Source organism: Crocuta crocuta, unplaced genomic scaffold, assembly GCF_008692635.1.
Source record: "Crocuta crocuta isolate KB4526 unplaced genomic scaffold, BGI_CrCroc_1.0 scaffold184, whole genome shotgun sequence".
In the NCBI taxonomy this organism is placed as follows: Eukaryota; Metazoa; Chordata; class Mammalia; order Carnivora; family Hyaenidae; genus Crocuta; species Crocuta crocuta.
In genome coordinates this window covers 3,518,614-3,539,164 of record NW_027530006.1, presented here as the reverse complement: position 1 = coordinate 3,539,164, position 20,551 = coordinate 3,518,614, and positions in this window count along the sequence as shown.

The following is a 20,551-nucleotide window of genomic DNA, read 5'->3' as shown; positions in this document are numbered from 1 at the left end:
TATAAAGAAAATGAAAGCTCCAGCTTGAAAAGATATACATACGCTCATATTTATTGCAGTTTTATTTATAATAGCTAAGGTACAGAGACAAGAAAGTGTCCATCGGTGGATGAATAAAGAAGATATGATATACATATACGATGGGATATTACTCCACCATAAAAAAGAATGAAATCCTGGGGCACCAGGGTGGCTCTGTAGATTAAGCATCTGACTTTTGATTTTGGCTCAGGTTATGATCTCATGGTTCATGAATTCGAGACCCATGTGGGGGTCAGTGCTTACAGTGGGGAGGCTGCTTGGGTTTCTCTCTCTTCCTCTCTCTCCATCCCTCCCCTGCTTGCTCACTCTCTCTCTCTCTCTCAAAATAAATAAAGAAGAAACAATGAAATCTTTCCATCTGCAACAACCTGGATAGACCTCTAGGGCACTATAAAAAGTAAAATAATTCAGAGAGAGAGAGACAAACATCACATGATCTCAATTATATGTGGAATCTAAAAATAAATAAGCAAGCAAAAAGCCAAGATTATGATATAGACAACAGACTGGTGGTTGCCAGTGGTGCGGGTTGAATGAAATGGTGAAGTGGGTCAAAATGTACAAACTTCTAGCTGTAAAATAAATAAATCAGGGGGATATGGTATACAGCATGGTAACAGTCATTAATAATATTGTATTCCATATTCAAAAATTGCCAAAAGAGTAGATGTTAAAGTTTCTCAAATAACAAAAAAATCATTTCACTTAATATGGGATCTTGGCTTCTACAATCCCTCAGTACTTGATTAAACCATGATTAATGTTGCTTAAAGAAACATTTGCAGAATTTATTAATAATTTGCAATGATGGAAATTTCTCCACAAATGCTGTGGACTAGTTTTCAAAAGACAATCTTTGTATGAAAATATGGGATTGAAGAATTTTAAAAAATATAGGCTTTTATGCTTATGCTGAGAAGCCATATTTGAAACCAAATTTATGATGGAGACCTTATGTATACATATATTGCTTTACATTCTCCAAATGATAAAGATACAATATAAATAAGGAGAAAGCAGTATCATCTGAAATAAGCAATAATGGTGATGATTTTCTGTTAAAACCTTTGAAGATTTTCCTCCTCTGAAGGTTCAGGAAATTTGGTAACACATGTAAGAAGGAGGCTTCTCTTGCCAGGGGATATGAATGGAAAACTATTTTGTATTATCCAAGTGTCTCCTAATTGTGCTGTGCTACACATATGTAACATGAGGACCAGCATCAACAGCATGGGCCAGCTAAGGGAGATTGAAGTGAAAAGATATGGTGTGTGTGGGGGGGTGGTCCTTGCAATATTGTTCCACAATTAAGTCATTTTATTTGAGGTTTGCCAATTGCACAGAATGCATAGATGACCTCCTCAGAATGTTCAGTAGAATTTATCAATACCCTTTTATGATGTTAGCTATGTTCTCCTTTATAGCATAGCCATTGGTCTACTCCTTAAGAATAGAACTATGACTGAGCTATTGTGCTGCCCTCAAGACTGCACTTTTTGTACCCTGGGTGTTGATAAGCTGTGCTTCAAAAAAGGAGCATATTTGTTCATTGTGTGGAAAGCTCTCTGTATGTGAGTATGCTTTTATCCTCAAGAATCTTATAATTTAATGGGTATAACCCACGTTGAGCCTCACTATCTCTCAAAATACAGAGATGCTGAAAGTCATAGTTAATTTGTTGTATATTGCAAATAAAGTATAGCAAAAGAAAGGAAAGCACTGTCCCACACAGATCTATTTTAGTTCATGTGACACCTATGTGTGAATCATAGAAACAAACCCTTTCCTCTCAGCAGATACATCCCTTTCCTAGGGTATATACACTGATCTGTGTGCTGTTTTTAAGCCCCCAATTCCCTGCTTAGTTGGGTGACCCCAGGGAACAGCCAACCATACATGTGTCCCTAATCATTGCTTACCAATTTGTGAAGTAAATGTTGCATCAAGGAGCCAGACTCAAGACAATTATTCCTGAGGTATTAAAATAGTTTTAACTCATGGTACCCAGGACACATTTTTAAGCTCCTCAAATCCAACCAGACCTTAGGGACTTTTCAAGGCAGCTGGTAGGTTTAAAGAATGCTGTGTGGGGCGCCTGGGTGGCTCAGTCTGTTCAGCTCAGGTCATGATCTCACAGTTCGTGGGTTTGAGCCCTGTGTCCAGCTCTGTGCTGGCAGCTAGCTCAGAGCCTGGAGCCTGTTTCAGATTTTGTATCTCACTTTCCCTTTGACCCTCCCCTGCTTGCTCTCTCTCTCTCTCTCTCAGAAATTTAAAAAAAAAAACATAAAAAATTTTTTTTAAAATGAATACTGTGTATGGACTTTCAGATCACATCAAAACTATGTTCATCACAGTCTTGTATAATTCTACAGCTACCCTGTGATTCTTACCATTCCCTATCATCTAAATTGCTGAAGAAAGTAAATCAGTTCCTGGGGCACTTCCTAGTTCTCCAACACTCAAACATATTCTCGGCCTTGCCACAGGCATCAACTATTATTAGAGAAACAAGAAGTTTTTATGCAGATAGCAAAAAAAATGTAATAACCAAAATGTGTTCAACACATTACGGGGCACTCTGGTACCAGTTGTATTTGGTGAAGAAACTGAGACTCAGAGAAATTAAATAACTTGCCTAAATGCATTTATACTAAATCTGTAAAACCAGAAGTTTCTGATGAGAAAAGCCAGATATCAACTATTTCATTATATCTCCTTAAAGGCTAATATAATTTCATAAATTCAGAAGTCAGAAGCCTATGTTTGTTGAGATATGCATCTTATTTATACAGCACATTCACCATGTGACTTATCATAGTCTCATTGGATACCTCCCCATGATAGGATAAAGAAGATTCCATGATGGAAAAGTCATAATTACAGAGGAATGTCACACCGAGTTGAGACAAGCCACCTTGAAATTGCTATCTAGACCTGTATGTTTTAGCCTTTGTTTATAAACAGAAAAAACTCAATCTTCCTCTTCTGTGTATCCACACATCACAAGGAAAGACAATGCTCATACTTTCATAACCTGCCTCCTATTCCACGCCAGCTGAAATTTTCTGCTCTTAAAGATTCTCAGATTATGCAGGTGTTCTCCATTTGCTATCATTGGGTTTGTGTACCTCTCTATCAAACTGGAGACTTACCTGGATGTGTGAGATATTAACAAAAATATTCTCTATTATGATGTTCCATATTGGACAAACACCACAGTTGGTTTTTTTTTTTTTNTTTGGACCAATATAAAACAGATGATAAGACTTGTCAGTGAATTGTGGTTTCAGTTTGTTATACACAGCTGTTATGCTTCCTGCTTGATATAACTATGGCAAATAGGTATATCAGGGAGAGTTGACTTCACTGTAACATTTCAACTATGGACAAGATTTTTCCTTCTGAAGTGTATTATTTTCTCACTCTCTTAATCAATCTTTGCACACTACATTAAATGTAAAACAAATTCCCACTAAAAAGGAGGCAGAATTTAAGAACGATCATTTTTGTATTAAGTCAGACATTAAATTTAATCCTTACTTTGTTACTCAAAACTTCTATGATCTTGGAAAATTACTTAACTTCTCTGAGCTTCAGCTTCCTTATCTATTGAGAAGAGATTCAAGGGCCCATTTGAAATGCAAACTATAACACCTAATTTATGTGGGCGTTTGTGAAGATTAATTAAAATGTTTGTAGATGACATAGAAGATATCTGGCTAGTAAATATTTAAAAACTAGGTTCCATTCTCCCTCACTAGGGAGAACTTGACAGGACTATGTCTCATTTCTCTATATGCACCTGCTGCCTACTATAAGCTCTGACACAACAGTATCCTCATAAGCATATTTTCCACAAATGGTACCAGATCTTTGTCTAAGATCTCATCTTTTTGTTCTTATAAATTCTTTTTCTAAGGGAGCTAGGATGAAGGCAGAAAGACCTTGTTTACCACTCAGTACCACATGTTAAATATTCCCATTATTGAAATCACATCTTGGAATAACAGCCAAAAGTTAATGGGAAGAGGTTATTGGAATTAGTGTTCTAAATATGATTCTGGATGCTTGGGTGGCTCAGTCAGTTAAGCATCCAACTTTGGCTCAGGTCATGATCTCACAGTTCACGAGTTCAAGCCCTGCATGGGGCTCTCTGTTGTCAGCACAGAGCCTGCTTTAGATCCTCTCTCTGTCTCCCTCTCTCTCTGCTACTCCTTCAGTTGTGCTCTCTCTCTCTGTCTCTCTCTCTCTGACACACACACACACACACACACACACACACACACACATAAATAAACATTTAAAAATATGCATCTTATTTCCTGTAGGGGAGGAGGACTTGAGGACAAATGCTTGACAAGCAGCTGAAATTCTACATCCCCTCTTTATGTGCTACAATTACAACTCCTATAAGTGGTTGTCAAACATGTGAGATGTGCCTCTCAAGAGAGAAGACCCCACAATTCCTTCAAATATCAACAGTAGTGACATGACAGATCAGAAACAGTTACTGCAGNGTTGTGCTCTCTCTCTCTGTCTCTCTCTCTCTGACACACACACACACACACACACACACACACACACACATAAATAAACATTTAAAAATATGCATCTTATTTCCTGTAGGGGAGGAGGACTTGAGGACAAATGCTTGACAAGCAGCTGAAATTCTACATCCCCTCTTTATGTGCTACAATTACAACTCCTATAAGTGGTTGTCAAACATGTGAGATGTGCCTCTCAAGAGAGAAGACCCCACAATTCCTTCAAATATCAATGGTAGTGACATGACAGATCAGAAACAGTTACTGCAGTTTTTTTTTAAATAAATGTGACAGTCACATTTATACCAAATGATTTCAACAAGATTAATGTTATTCAATTCGGCACCTAGAAATTAATCATTTCACCATTATTTTAGTGTTAATAAGACTCTTCAAAAGAAGTATTTGACAAAGACTATTCACAGTAAAATGAGAGGAGATGTACAGATGTCAAAAGCTAATTATCAGTGGACAAACTATACAAAGGAGTAGAACATAAGTCTTAGAAACAGACTCCTTGCTTTTGGAAATCTCTCTTTAGGTTACTTTATCTGGGTTCTGGCCTCTCTTCTCTCAGCTACCTCTCCAAAACCAGCCAGAAAGTCATCTACCTTGATACTCCTGTTTTAGAGAGGCATTTTTAGAATCCAAATAAAATTATCATCATCATTCCTGATAAAGTGTACTGAACAATTGCCATGTTATAGGAATGGTGCTAAGAACATTATATTATACAGAAATATTATTCTCCCCATTTTAACTAAAGAAATGACAGAGAAAAAGTAATTTTTTCAAAGCCAATTTATTTATGCAACATCTGTGTTTTGCTTTTTAAGTGTTTATTTATTTTGAGAGAGAAACAGTGCTAGCAGGGAAATGATAGAGAGAGAGAGGAGAGAATCCCAAGCAGGCTCTGCAACTCAGCACAGAGCCCAATACAGAGCTTGATAGCACAACCGTGAGACCATGACCTGAGCTGGTATCAAAAGTCTGATGCTTACCTGACTAAGCCACCCAGGCACCCCAACGTGTTTTTTTTTTTAACACAGATCAAAACTTTACCCTCAGTGTTGTTTCAGGATTGTTTGTTTTCCATTATGAAATGTTACTTCTTCAGACAAACTCAAGTTTCTCAAATCAAATGAACAGTAGGCAAGTGAGTGAGCCAGTAGGCAATAAAGTTGAAAGTTGAGGAGAGTGCTTACATTCCTTTGAAATATTGTATTTGTCAGTTTTAGAATTTCCATTTGGTTATTTTTTATCATTTGTCTTTCTCTGCTGAGATTCTCAACTTTTATTCATTATAAGCCTATTTTCCTATTTTCTTATTAAGCATAATTATTATAACTACTTTAAAGTCATTGTCTGTTGGGGCACTCGGATGGCTCAGTCATTTAAATGTCCAACTTTGGCTCAGGTCATGATCTCATGGTCTTTGAGTTCAATCCTCATGTTGGACTCCACTCTGTGTTGACCGTTCAGAGACTGGAGACTGCTTGGGATTCTGTGTCTCCCTCTCTCTCTGCCCCTCAGTCACTTGTGTGCTCTCTCTCTCTCTCTCTCTCTCTCTCAAACATTAAAAATAATATAAAAAAAAGTCAGTGTTAGTTCTAATATTTAGATAATTTGGGTATTGTTTTCTGTTTATTATCTCACTTTGAGTATTGGTCACACATTTTCTTTGAATATTGACATCATTTTGAATTATATCCTGGACATTATGGATGTTATGTGTTAGAGTCTCTGGATTCTGTTATATTTCTTAGAAGAGTAAACAATTTTGCATTAGCAGGTTATTAACTTGGTTGTACTCAAAGTATAAACTCTCTCGTGGACAATAGCTGAAAGCTCCTACCAGTTCTTTTATTCTAATCTAGGTTGTTTGGTGTCTGCCCTACATATATATGGGTCAGGGATTAGCAGAAGATTTAGAAAAGGAATTTGGGAATTCCATTATCTTCTTCCCATGACTCTTCTTCCCCAACTTTCCAGAGATTGTAGACTTCACAAACTCTGTCCCTCATGTTCTTTAGACACCTTCTATAGCTCTCACTGTGGACTACCATCATTTAAAGAGAGATAGAGAAGGAGAGGAGGAAAGGAAGGGGTGGGAAATGGATGCTCCTGAGTGCTCTTCCCTTTCAAGTTTGACTCCTTCCTAAAGTCTGCCTATTTTTGTTTACTCTTAGTGGCTTTAGGAAATTGTCTCTTGTATTTTGTCCAGAGTTTACAGTTGTTGTCCCTGGGAGGTTTAGTTTGATAAGCACTTACTTCGCTATATCAGAATAATTCTCTTTTGAGAATATGAACAAGTTAAAAATCTTCCCTTAATAAACATAAATGAGTATATGCAAATAGATACACATACTCACAGATATGCAATGCACCAAGCAATTTTTGAGAGTTAATGTATCTCTGAAATCTATACCTTTGGTAGATCTCAAGTTAAGAATTCCTGATCCCAGTGCATGGTGATAAGATTAGAAAGTTGAGTTCAATTTAGTCCCTACCCTCACAGAACCCTTGTTCTAGAGCAGGGATAAGTAAACTTTTTCTTAAAGGGCAAGATGGTAAAAATGTTAGGCTTGTGGACCAGCCACATAATCTCTGTCACAACTTCTCAACTCTGCCACTTTAAAGCAAAAGCATTCACAGACAATATATAAAATGATGGATGGAACTATTGTAATTTTACAATGGAAAAGTAAGTCACAGACCCATGGGTTGTATTTTACTGACCTTTGTTCCAAAAGAGCAATAGAAAATAAAGAGAAAAGTAGTAAGAGATTGGAGAAGGGTTAAAGAGAAATTCAAAATAATGAAGCAGGAGAGACTGTGATTGCCCAAGAGGATGCTGACAGTATGACTTTGTTTAAAAAGCCAAAGAAAATAGCACAAACCTCATACAATCTGTTTCATCTTTTTATAGCAAAGATCCAAACATCAAACAACAACCAATCCTATCCCTGATTTATAAATAAGAGTCATCTCTTCATCAGTTCTACAAAGCCTTCAGTTGAAATCTAGCTTTCAATTAATGATCCCATCAGCTTCTCACTGTTCTGTAGCTGTTTACAGTCTTTATTGTCTGGGAATGTGAATGTACGGTGGAGGTGATGGGGGGATTGGTCATTTATTTATTTGCTTATATGGCCCTATATTGAGTGTTGTAAGTATTACATAGTACTCACTAAATGTAGATATCTGAACATATAATGGGGAAGGAATTATTTAAATCAGTATAAAACAGAATAACAATACCCTTTGAAGACAGGTGTACATAATGCATTCGTGTTCACAGAAATATAAAAACAAATTAAGGCAATATCTAAATGAAAAGGTAAGTAAAAGTTCCATAGGGGAAAGAATATGTAAACTATGTCTTGCAGGACAGATACATTTTTTTTAACCAACCATAAAATATTGTTTTTCTTGTTTTACTCTTTCTAACAATTAAAATGATCCATGTTTACATGGATTCCTCAACCTTCTCTCCCTAATCCAAAAATGCTTCTATTCCTTTCTTGACTTCTTCTCTTACTTCTCTTTAGGAGGAGGGAATACTAATTTGATGTGCACTCATGTATTAGTGGACACAGTCACTGTGGAGGGCAAAATCAAGAACTCATATTTTTCTATCTAAGTAGGAGCAGAGCATCCTATTTTAGCCAAAGGCATCCATCAATAACACAGTAGTGTTATCATTGCTCAATGCAATGTCCATATGAATATGTTGAAGTGAATACTCCTACAGACCTTAAATTCTCATGTGGTTCTGTCTTGGCAGAATAAAATAAGATTTTATAATATCTGATATAAAGGTATTTAGATTCTGATGACATATTTTTGAATGTGACTGTCAAAGAATCAAATCAGGGTGCAGAAAGTGACTTTACGTTGGTTATCTATAAAGGCAAATTAAAGTGGGGAGAAGTGGCAATGTTGTGAATAATTCAGGGAAGTGAGGAAAAAATACAGTTTGAGTTCTGAATTATTTATTCAGGCTTTCTAGGTTGATCCAATCCATCACAGTCATTATTCAATTTTACTTTTCTTGGGTAGCTGTAGGCTATAGCGTGTCCCTTCTGGTATGATTCTAGTACATTCACAGCAAGGGGCCTGAATGGGTTTCCCCAATCTTCTCAATTGTATGTAATGATAATTGTGGTAGTAGTAAACATTTATTGGATATTTATGTGTCAATCACAGCTCTAATTACTCTATTGCTCATTTATCCTTTATAACGGCCCTGTGAGGTAGATATTAGTATTTCCACTTTACAGATGAAGGAACAAAACTCAGACAGCTTAAATATCTTGTATACCAAGCAAGTAGCAGATCCTGAAGCCAAAATGCCTAAATCTGATTCTTGCTTTTATCAACTACACTATACTGAGAGCTTTAAAAAACAGGTCTGATTCAAAGACAACCTTGGTGTTACTTTTAGTTCCCATTGTGTTGCTTGGTTAATAGCAACCAGAGTATAACAGGAAAAGGTAGATATGAAACACACAGGACTGGATGTGGGATCCAGCTTCTTGAGATGCCGCAGAGGAATCAGCTTTAGCAGCCTTCAAGTACATGAGGGATGAACATGTTGCTTAATGCAAAATGGGAAGTTGAAAGGACTATGCAGGTTAATTTCCCTTCTTTTCTCTCTCCCTCATGGATGAAGAAGATAAGGTCTTCTTTTCAGTCCTGGAGAAGTGGTATGTGGCAAACATCTGCTGACTGTCCGCTTGGTCTGTTGGCAGCTTTCTGTCAAGTGTTCCCTGGCATGCACTTCCCTTGACTCGACTCTTTTTATTCTCACCTTCACTATCTTGGGCTCACACCTCCCAAATAAAATGTCAGAACCTTAATGGGGGACTCAGTGTCTTCTTAGCACAGCCTTGGGCTAAAACACCTGTCAATAAATACAGTCAATAAATACACACATCTTCCGTGTGCCAGATCCCATAGTACTTCAGATATACTAATTTAGTCCTGACAACAAACCAGTGAGGTATATCATCATCTCCATTTCCACTTTACAGTTAAGGAAATTAGGATATAGAAAGGTTAAATCTTTCTAGTGAGCAGAAAAACAATGTTCTCTGAATGTTTTTGCACATGAATACATAAATGAGTAAATGGAAACTTCCTCAAGAGAATGAAATAATCAGGAAAATTCCACTTCTAAAATTCACAGGGTGGTACCGCTGCTATTATTATGTTGTTTGGTGGAAGAAAAAGTTTCAGCCCTTGATGTAGCAAAATGCACTGCATCAAGTAGACATTCAACATTTACTTGTTAAGATAATGCATATTTCCTAAGTCCAGGTGTTTTTCTTTAACAGCATATATAAAATATTCCTTTAAACATGCAAAGACCTAGAAGAGATTGAATATTTTGCTGTTGTATGGTTCCAGGAGCTCAGATTATGAGGGAAGATAATGGTGGGGAAATGAATTTGGGAGATGCCTTGCCACACCTTTGCTTTATGTCAAAGAGAGATGAGGTGCTCAAATTTAAAGTTCCTTAGGGTTGCAAGACCAACAATAAACAAAATATACTGCCATGAAAACCAATGTGTTGTCCAGAAAATAAACAGCCAAGAAGTGAGCATCTTTTGTTGTACCCTATGAATTTTCCTTGGCATGAGTTGATCTTTCGTCAATGATCTTTGTTTCCTATTTGATGTGACTATGCATGGCAGTGGCCCCTATTCAAGTATTGATGAAAGCTTTGAGAGACTTGTGAAAGCTTAAAGATTTGATGAGGACTGGAAACAAGTGACTGGGAAATGCAAGTGACACAATATTGTCAACTATTAACCCAAACACCTGAGTCTTCTAATATGGTTGGCATCTCAGATTTTCTCAGGTATTTCTGCACTTTCTTTTTGTTCCCAGTTACTGCACATTTTTAAAGGAGCAAACTGATTTATAAGTGAAGTGATATTGTGTCGACAGTGGAATACCAGAGTGTAGACTGAAATTTAAATTCAGCTTTTATTTTACTATATTCTAGATGGTTTCTTAAAAATTCTTTACAACCTAAAGACAAGTTTTTAAAGCCTATTATTTTCCATTGCACTATAATCAATCATCTAACCAACAAACCACTTCTATATTTATGTGTAAGGGAAGCAATGGGTATGTTCATTTCACCTTTGGGGAATTCTCACCTATACTGTTAGGTGCCAGGTGAATCTTAGAATTGTAGAGCTAGAATATGAATGTTGATGGGAGAGATCTATAAGTCTTTCTTTGCTTAAATAGGACAAACCTCTTCACCCTTTTTGGTACCTTTGAGAAATTCCTTTCATACTGATTAAGGTTGAAAGCAGTTCCATCTCCCTGAATTGGCTCCTGCAATCTCACACAAGGGACCAGTATGAGGCTTATCTGGGTGAATGTAATGTCCCATAGCTCTGGTAACTGATATGGAACTTGACATATATCCAAAGTCAAAAGCAATCATTATCCTTTTTAGTATTTTCTGCTGAAGCTAACAGGAAAGGAAGATTATTTTTATAATCATTCACCCATCCTTAGAGTTAGTAATTCATTATTACAAAAAGTTCAGATCTCCCATTTGTTTGGGTAATTTGTTTTCGTTATACCTTTCTATGTACTTGAGTATTTTATCCGAGATTCAAATTAATCAGCATTAAGGGATTCAAAATATTTTATCATTTTGTAATGCCTACAGTATCTGAAGTTATCTCTCCTTTTTCAATTCTAATGTCAATCACACCTCCTTTCTTTTGTCTCCTGATCAATTTTGGCAGAGATTTGGTAATTTTATGTGTCTTTGCAAAGAACTATAGTTTGGTTTTGTTGAGAATATTGTAGTATTACTTTATATACCATTAATTTCTGCTCTTTATATTTTTTAAATTTGTACTTTGGGATCCACTAGTTTGTTTTTTGTAATGCTTGAAATGAATGCTTAACACATTTATATTTATGCTTTTTTTGTTTGTTTTCTATAGTACTTGAAACTACAGATTTCCCTTTAAGCACAACTTTAGCTGAATGACATTAGTTTTTATATGCCATTATCATTCAGTAAAATTTTTTCTAATTTCAATTATGATTTCTTATTTGACTAATTTAGAAGCATGCTTCTTAATATCTAAATATATGAAGTTTCTAAGTTTTCCTTTTATTACTGATTATATGATAGAATTGTAATTGATTTTTTAAGATTTTTTGATATTTGCTTAATACTGTTATGAGACTGGGGTGTGTACATGTGTGAGTGTGCATGTTTGTGTGTTGATGACTTAACCGTGCACTAAAGAACTGTGCATATTGTACAGTTTAGTGTCCTATATGCGTGTCAATAAAATAAGTTTTAAATGTTTTAAAACATTTTTTATTTATTTCTGAGAGAGAGAGAGACAGCATGAGCAGAGGAGGGTCAGAGAGAGGGGGAGATACAGAATCTGAGACAGGCTCCAGGCTCTGAGCTGGCTGTCAGCACAGAGCCCGATGCGGGGCTTGAACCCACAAACCATGAGATCATGATCTGAGCCAAAGTTGGACGCTAAACAGACTGAGCCACCCAGGCGCCCCTAAAACAAGTGTTTTTAAATGAGGTGTTCAAATCTTCTATATCCAGCATCCAGTCTTTTTTCTTCTGTTTTATTTTCTTCCCCTTTTTGGCTTGCTTGTGCTATTAATTATTAATAGACATGTTAAAAATCTCCCACTGTTAAAGTAGATTTTATATAGTTAATTTATTAACTGTTTATTTTAAAATAATTATAGATTTAGAGAAAGCTACAAAAAAATACAGAAAGATCCTGCCTATACGTACCCACTTCCCCCAGTGGTTACATTTTATGTAACTAGCATATACAATCAAAACCAAGGAAGCTGACTTTGGTGTAAAGTGTGCACATAGATTTGTGTCATTTAATCACATGTGTGGATCCTGTAACATTGATTCCATTGCAATCAAAGTACAAAACAATTTTATCATAATTAAGATCACTCTTCTGCAACCCCCTTTATAGTCACATCTAATCCCCAACTTCTGCTAACCTCCAAGCCATTTTCCATCTATATAATTTTACCATTTTTAGAATGTTATTCTACTTGAGTAGTCAAGTACCCAAGTTTACTAGTGGCTTTTAAAACTCATCATAGTGTCCTTGAGATCCATCCAAATTGGTTGTATTAACAGCTTGTTGTTTTTTGTTGCTGAGTAGCATTTTATGGTGTGGATATACCACATTTTGTTCAACCAAATGCCTATTCAGAAGCACATTTCTGGGACATCTGGGTGGCTCAGTGGGTTAATGTCCAACTTCAGCTCAGGTCATGATCTCATGGTTTGTGAGTCTGTGCACCACATCAGGCTCTGTGCCGACAGCTGAGAGCCTGGAGCCTGCTTCGGATCCTGTGCTTTCCTCTCTCTCTGCCCCTTCTCCACTTGCACTGTGTGTGTCTCTCTCTCCCTCTCGAAAATAACTAAACATTTTTTTAAAAAGAAGCGCATTTCCAAATTTGGCTGTTATGAAGAGAGATGTTATAAATGTTTGTGTAGAAGTTTTTCCCTGGGCATGTGTTTTCATTTCTTTCTGGATAAACACCCAGCAGTGCAACTACTAAGTCATATAGTAAATAAATGTTTAGTTTTTTAAGAAACTCTCAACCTATTTTCCAGAGTGGGCATACCATTTTACATTTCATTCCACACAATGGATGACAGATCCAGTTTCTCAGCATCCTCATTAGCATTTGACATTGTCAATGTTTTTTAGGCTGTTCTAATAGAATAGAGCAAGATATCTCCTCATGGTCTTCAAGTGCATTTCCCTGATGTACAGTGATGTTGAACACCTTTTCATGTACTTATCTGTCATCTGAATATTTTCTTTTGTGAAATTTTTCTTCATGTTTAATTGTGTTCTAACTAGATTGTAGGAGTTTTTACTATTGGGTTTTGAAAAATTTTTGTATATTCTAGATAAGAGTCTTCTGTCAAATATGTGGATTACAAATATTTTATCCCAATCTGTAACTTCTCTTTATCTTAATAGGATCTTTCACAGAACACTTTTTTATATTGATAAAATCCATTTTATTGTTTTTTCTTTTATGGAACATATTTTTGTTCTTATATTTAAGAACTCTTTATCAAACTCTAGGTCCTGGAAATTTTCTTCATTTTTTTCTTCTAAAATTATTATAACTTTAAGTTTTACATTTATACCTATAATCCAACTTAATTAACTTTTACATAAAACGTGAGGTTTAAATGAAAATTCACCTTTGCCTATAGATATTCAGTTTCTCCAGTACTAACTGTTGAAAAGATTATCCCTTTAACTGCTTTTGCATCTTTGTGAACAGTTGGCTGTACTTGTGTCAGTCTATTTCTGTGTGTTTGTTTGGTAATACTGTCAATTTTTAAAATTTTATTTTGAAGTTATATTGATAGTTAATACATATTTGTATTCAATTTTTTAAAAACATGAGAAGAGATAGGTGGTAGAGGGGTAGGGAGGGTCTAAGCTTACCTCTTTTCTCAAACACAGCTAGATAAATATCAAATAATTCTGAACACCCAAGAAATCAATCTGAGAACTACAAGAACAAAAGTGCAAGTCTTTAAGCAGAATCATGGAGTGTGGGAGGGAACTATGGGGAATTGATTTGGGAGAGATAGAAACTGGTTGCTGCAGATGCCGTGGAGGGAAGGAAGCACTGCTTATGGAGACTACCACAAGGTATTAAAAGCAGTAGAGTGAAATATCTGAAGTTTTTGAAGTCTGCCACCACTAGAGTTGCCCCCGGCTTAGTGGTGCTTGTATAGTGAAGGAGTAGAGAGTGTGGTCTGAAGATCCCCTGGGTTGCAAAGGGAGAAGCAGTTTCCCTTTTGGAATGCATTTAGGAGTGGTGGCAAGGCCTCTCTGAGGATAGAAGAAAGGGTGGCACCAATATGTTGCATAGCCAGGCATAGAAACAGGGATTCCAGCTGAGGGCAGTGAGTCTCAGTGCTGTCTTTGTGCTCTGTTTTGCCATATACTCTGGACTTATAACTGCTTTTCAGGGACAGGCCAACAAAAGTGTGGTGACACTCTACCCCAGAGGATCAGGGCAGGGCCAAGCCCCCCGCCAGTCCTTAAAATTTGGAATTTAGAAACCCAGCTGTGCACCTGAAATAAAACAACTATGACACAGGGTAAAAGGACGGATCAGACATAAGCCACGGGCACAAGAGGACTGATTATTTGCTCTTTTGTGAGGTCTTCCTCAAGAACTGGGGTGGGGGGAATTTCTTTGTTTGCTCCCAGGACTAGAGATGAGTGAAGCCATTGGCCCCCCCTGCCACCTAGCCCCCACCACCCATCAGCACTGACATCAATGAGCTAAACAGCACCATCAAGTGGAGACCAGAGCTTCTTACACCATGCCAAGATGCCCTGACCCTCCCTGAAGGTCCATCTCTACCAGGGCAAGCCAGCTGGAGAATCACTACAACACTCCCTTCCCACAGAAGACCAGCACAAATATCTCAAACACATCAAGTCTAACAAAGAGTGATGTAAAACTTTAGCTCTAGGGGAAATAGATTTAGGTTTCTTTGTCTTTTCCTTTTTTGTCAAGTTTTTTAAATTTATGTTTTAATTGAGTGTGTGTGTGTGTGTGCCTGAATTTGTTGATTGTTTTGGGTAGTATAGATATTTTAAAAATATTTGTTCTTCCAATCCATGACATGGAATGTTTTTCCATTTTTTTCATGTCTTCTTCAATTTCTTTCATAAACTTTCTACAGTCTTCAGTGTATAGATCTTTTCCCTCTTTAGTTAGGTTTATTCCTAGGTATTTATGCTTTTCAGTGCAATTGTATATAGTATCTATTCCTTGATTTTCTTTCTACTGCTTTATTATAGGTATATAGAAATGCAACTGATTTCTGTATGTTGATTATTACTAGACATGTCTCTGGAGGCAAGGGAAACAAAAGCAAAAATGAACTACTGGAACCTCATCAGGATAAGGAGTTTCTGCACAGCAAAGGAAACAAGCCGCAAAACTAAAAGGCAGCCTATGGAATGGGAGATGGTATCTGCAAATGACATATCTGATAAAGGGTTAGTATCCAAAGTCTATAAAGAATTTACCAAACTCAACACCCAAAAAACCCCAAATGAAGTGAAGAAATGGGGAAAAGACATGAACAGACACTTTTCCAAAGAAGACATCCTGATGGCTCACAGACATATGAAAAGATGCTCAACATCACTCATCATCAAGGAAATATAAATCAGATACCACCTCACACCTCTCAGAATGGCTAACTTTAACAACTATGGAAACAAAAGATGCTGGTGAGGAGGAGCAAAGAAAGGGGAACACTTTAGCGCTATTGGTGGAAATGCAAACTGTTATAGCCACTATGAAGAACATAATAGATTTCTCAAAAAATTAAAAATAGAGCTACCCTAAGGCCCAGCAATTACACTACTAGGTATTTTTCCAAAGGATCCAAAAATGCTGATTTGAAGGGGCACATGCACCCCCAATGTTTATAGCAGTGCTATCAACAATAGCCAGATTATGTAAAGAGCCTAAATGATCACTGGTTGATGAATGAATAAAGATGTGGTGTGTGTGTGTGTACGTACACACGCACACACACACACACACACACACACACACACACACTGGAATATTACTCAGCAATCAAAAAGAATGAACTCTTGCCATTTACAGAAACGTGGATAGAACTAGAAGGTAACATGCTAAGGAAAATAAATTAGGGAAAGACAAATACTGTAAGATTTCACTCGTATGTAGAATTTAAGAAACAAAACAGATGAACATAGGGGAAGGGAACGAAAAATAAGATAAAAACAGAAAGAGGCAAACCATAAGAAACTCTTAAGTACAGAGAACAGACTAAGGATTGCTGAAGGGGAGGTTGGTAGGGGGATGGGCTAAGTGGGTTATGGGTAATAAGGAGTGGGAACAGCACTTGGTGTTACATATAAGTAATGAATCACTAAATTCTACTCTTGAAACCACATTATACTATATCTTAACTAACTTGGATTTAAATAAAATTTAAGAAGTAAGTAAATAGGAAAGAAATTAAGAAGGAATGAAAGGTATTGGATCACAAAGCTATATTTAGGAAACTCAGTGANGTTTTCTATAGTTTTCATCATACAGATCTCTTGTATCCTTGGTTAGGCTTATTCCGAGGTATTTTATGGTTTTTTGTGCAATTGTGAATGGGATCAGGAAACTCAGTGACTTCTTAAAACATAGTAACATATGTATTATAGGAGTCCCAGGAGATGAAGAGAGAGGAAAAAAAGGAGAAGGTTTATTTGAGTAAATTATAGCAGAAAACTTCCCCAACTTGGGGAAGGACACAGACATCAAAATCCAAGAACAACAAAGAACTCCCATTCAATGCAACAAAAGGCAGACATCACCTAGACATATCATAGTCAAATTCACAAAATACACAGACAAGGAAAGAATTATTAAAGAAACAAGGGAAAAATAAAGTTCTTTGGCCACAAGGGAAGACAGATCAGATTAACAGCAGATCTATTCACAGTAACTTGGCAGGCCAGAAGGGAATGGCAAGATATATTCAAAGTGTTGAATGGGAAAAATATGTAGTCATGAATACTTTACCCAGCAAAACTATTATTCATAATGAAAGGAGAGATAAAGAATTTCCCAAAGAAAATCTCAACCACTGGTTTAGTGACCACTAAACCAGCCCTGCAAGTAATTTTAAGGAAAAAAAAGGGGGTGGGTGGGAAGCAACAAAGACTAGAAAGGAATAAAGAACATCACCAGAAACACCAGCTTTACAGGTAACACGAGGGAACTAAATTCATGTCTATGAATAATCACTTTGAATTTAAATGGACTAAATGCTCCAATAAAAAAAAGCATAGGGTATCTGAATGGATAAAACAACAAAACAAAACAAAAACAAGACTCATCTATATGCTGATTACAAGAGACTCATTTTAGACCTAAGGACACCTGTAGATTGAAAATGAGGAGATGGAGAACCATCTATCATACTAATGGATGTCAAAAGAAAGCCAGAATAGCAATACTTTATCAGAAAAACTGGATTTTAAAACAAAGACTGTACCAAGAGATGAAGAAGGGTATTATATCATAGTAAAGGAGTCTATCCATCAAGAAGATCTAACAATTGTAAATATTTATGCCCCCAAATTAAGAGTACCAAAACATATAAACCAACAACTAACATAAAGAAACTCATTGATAATAACATAATAGGGACTTTAAAGCCTCATTTATAGCAATGGACAGATCATCTAAGCAGAAATAAAAAGGAAACAATGACTTTAAATGATACACTGGGCAAGATAAACCTAACAGATATATTCAGAACATTTCATCCTGAAGCAACAGAATATACACTCTTTTAGAATGCACACAGAACATTTTCCAGAATAGATTACATACTGGGTCACAAACCAGCCCCCAACAAATATAAAAAGATTGAGATCATTCCATGCATATTTTCCTACCACAATGCTATAAAACTTGCAGTCATTCACAAGAAAAAATACAAAGATACAGAAAAAAATAAAGACCACAAATACATGGAGGTTAAAGAACATCCTACTAAAGAATGAGTGGATTAACCAGAAAATTAAAGAAGAAATTTTTTTAAAAGTACATGGAAGCAAATGAAAATGAAAACATGACAGCTCCAAATATTTGGGATGCAGGAAAGGCAGTCCTAAGAGATAAGTACACTGCAATAAGACCTACTCAAGAAGTAAGCAAAGTCTCAAATACACAACCTAACCTTACAGCTTTAGGAGCTAGAAAAGGAACAGCAGCAAGTAAAGCTTAACCCCAGCAGAAGAAGAGAAATAACAAAGATTGAGCAGAAATAAACAATATAGGAAAACATAAACAAACAAACAAACAAAAAAGTCCAGTAGAACAGATCAAAGAAACTAAGAACTGGTTCTTTGAAAAAATTAATACGATTGATAAACACCTAGCCAGACTTATCAAAAAGAAAAGAGAAAAAAACAAATAAATAAAATCAATAATGAAAGAAGAAAGATCACAACCAAGACTATAAGAAACATAATAATTATAAAAGAATAATATAAATACATAAATGTATATTTATAATATATATTATATAAGATAATATATTATTTAATATAATATATATATTATATTAAATAATATATTATCTTATATAATATATATTATATAAGAATAATATAAAAACATAAATAATTATAAAAGAATATTATGAAATATATGCCAATAAACTGGGAAATCTGCAAGAAATGGACAAATTCCTAGAAACACGTGACAAACCAAAATGGAAACAGGAAATAAAAACAAAACTTGAATGGACCCATAACCAACAAAGAAATTGAATTCATAATCAAAAATCTCTAACTAACAAAAGTCCAGGGCCAGATGGCTTCCTAGGGGAATTCTACCAGACATTTAAAGAAAAGTTAATAATAATTCTACTCAAACTGTTCCAAATAACAGAAATGTAAGAAAAACTTTCAAACTCCTTCTACAAGGCTAGCATTTACTTGATTCCAAATCCAGACAAAGACCCCACTGAAAAGAAGAATTACAAGCCAATATCCCAGATGAAATAGGATGCAAAAATTCTCAACAAGATAGTAGCAAATTGAAGCTAAGAGTATATTAAAAGAATTATTCTCCACGATCAAGTGGGATGTATTCTTGGGCTGCAGGGCTGGTTCAATATTTGCAAATTAATCAACATGATATATCACATTAATAAAAGAAAGGATAAGAATCATATGGTCCTCTCAATAGATGCAGAAAAAGCATTTGACAAAATGCAGCATCCATTCTTGATAAAAACCTTCAACATAGTAGTGATAGATGGAACATACGTCAATATCATAAAGGCCATACATGAAAGACCCATAGCTAATATCATCCTCAATGGGGAAAAACTAAGAGCCTTTCCCCAACAGCCAGGAATAAGACAAGGATGCCCCATCTCACCATTAGTTTTAAACATAGTACTGTAAGTCTTAGCCTCCGCAATCAGATAAAAAGAAATAAAAGCCATATAAATCAGCAAGGAAGAAGTCAAACTTTCACTGTTCACAGATGACATAATACTCTATGTAGAAAACCAGAAAGACTCCACCAAAAAATTGCTAGCACTAATATATAAATTCTGAAAAGTCAATGTACATAAATCTGTTGCATTTCTATACACCAATAATGAAAGACCAAATGACATATCAGATANAAAAATAAAAAAAAAAAAAAAAAAAAAAAAAAAAAAAAAGACCAGAATGAGAAATCAAGGAATCAATCCCATTTACAATCCACCAAAAACTGTAAAATACCTAGGAATAAACCTAACCAAAGAGGTAAGAGATCTGGACTCTGAAAACTATAGGACATTTATAAAGGAAATTAAAGAGGACACAAAGAAAAGGAAAAGCATTCCATGCTCATAGATCAGAAGAAGAAACATTGTTAAAATATCTGTCTGACCCAAAGCAACCTACACATTTAATGCAATCCCTATCAAATTACCACCAGCATTTTTCACGGAGCTAGAAGAAACAATCCTAAAATTTATGGAACCACAAAAGTCCCTGAGTAGTCAAAGCAACCTTGAAAAAGAAAAGAAAACCTTGAGGCTTCACAATTCTGGGCTTCAAGCTATATTACAAAGCCGTAGTTACCCAGACAGTATGATATTGGCACAAAAACAGACACATAAATCAATAGAAAATAACAGAAAACTCAGAAATGGACCCACAAGTATATGGTCACTTAATTTTTGACAAAGTAGAAAAGAATATCTAATGGAAAAAACACAATCTCTTCAGCAAATGGTGCTGGGAAATATGAACAGTAACATGAAGAAGGATGAAACTGGACTACTTTCTTACACCATACACAAAAACAAATTTAAAATG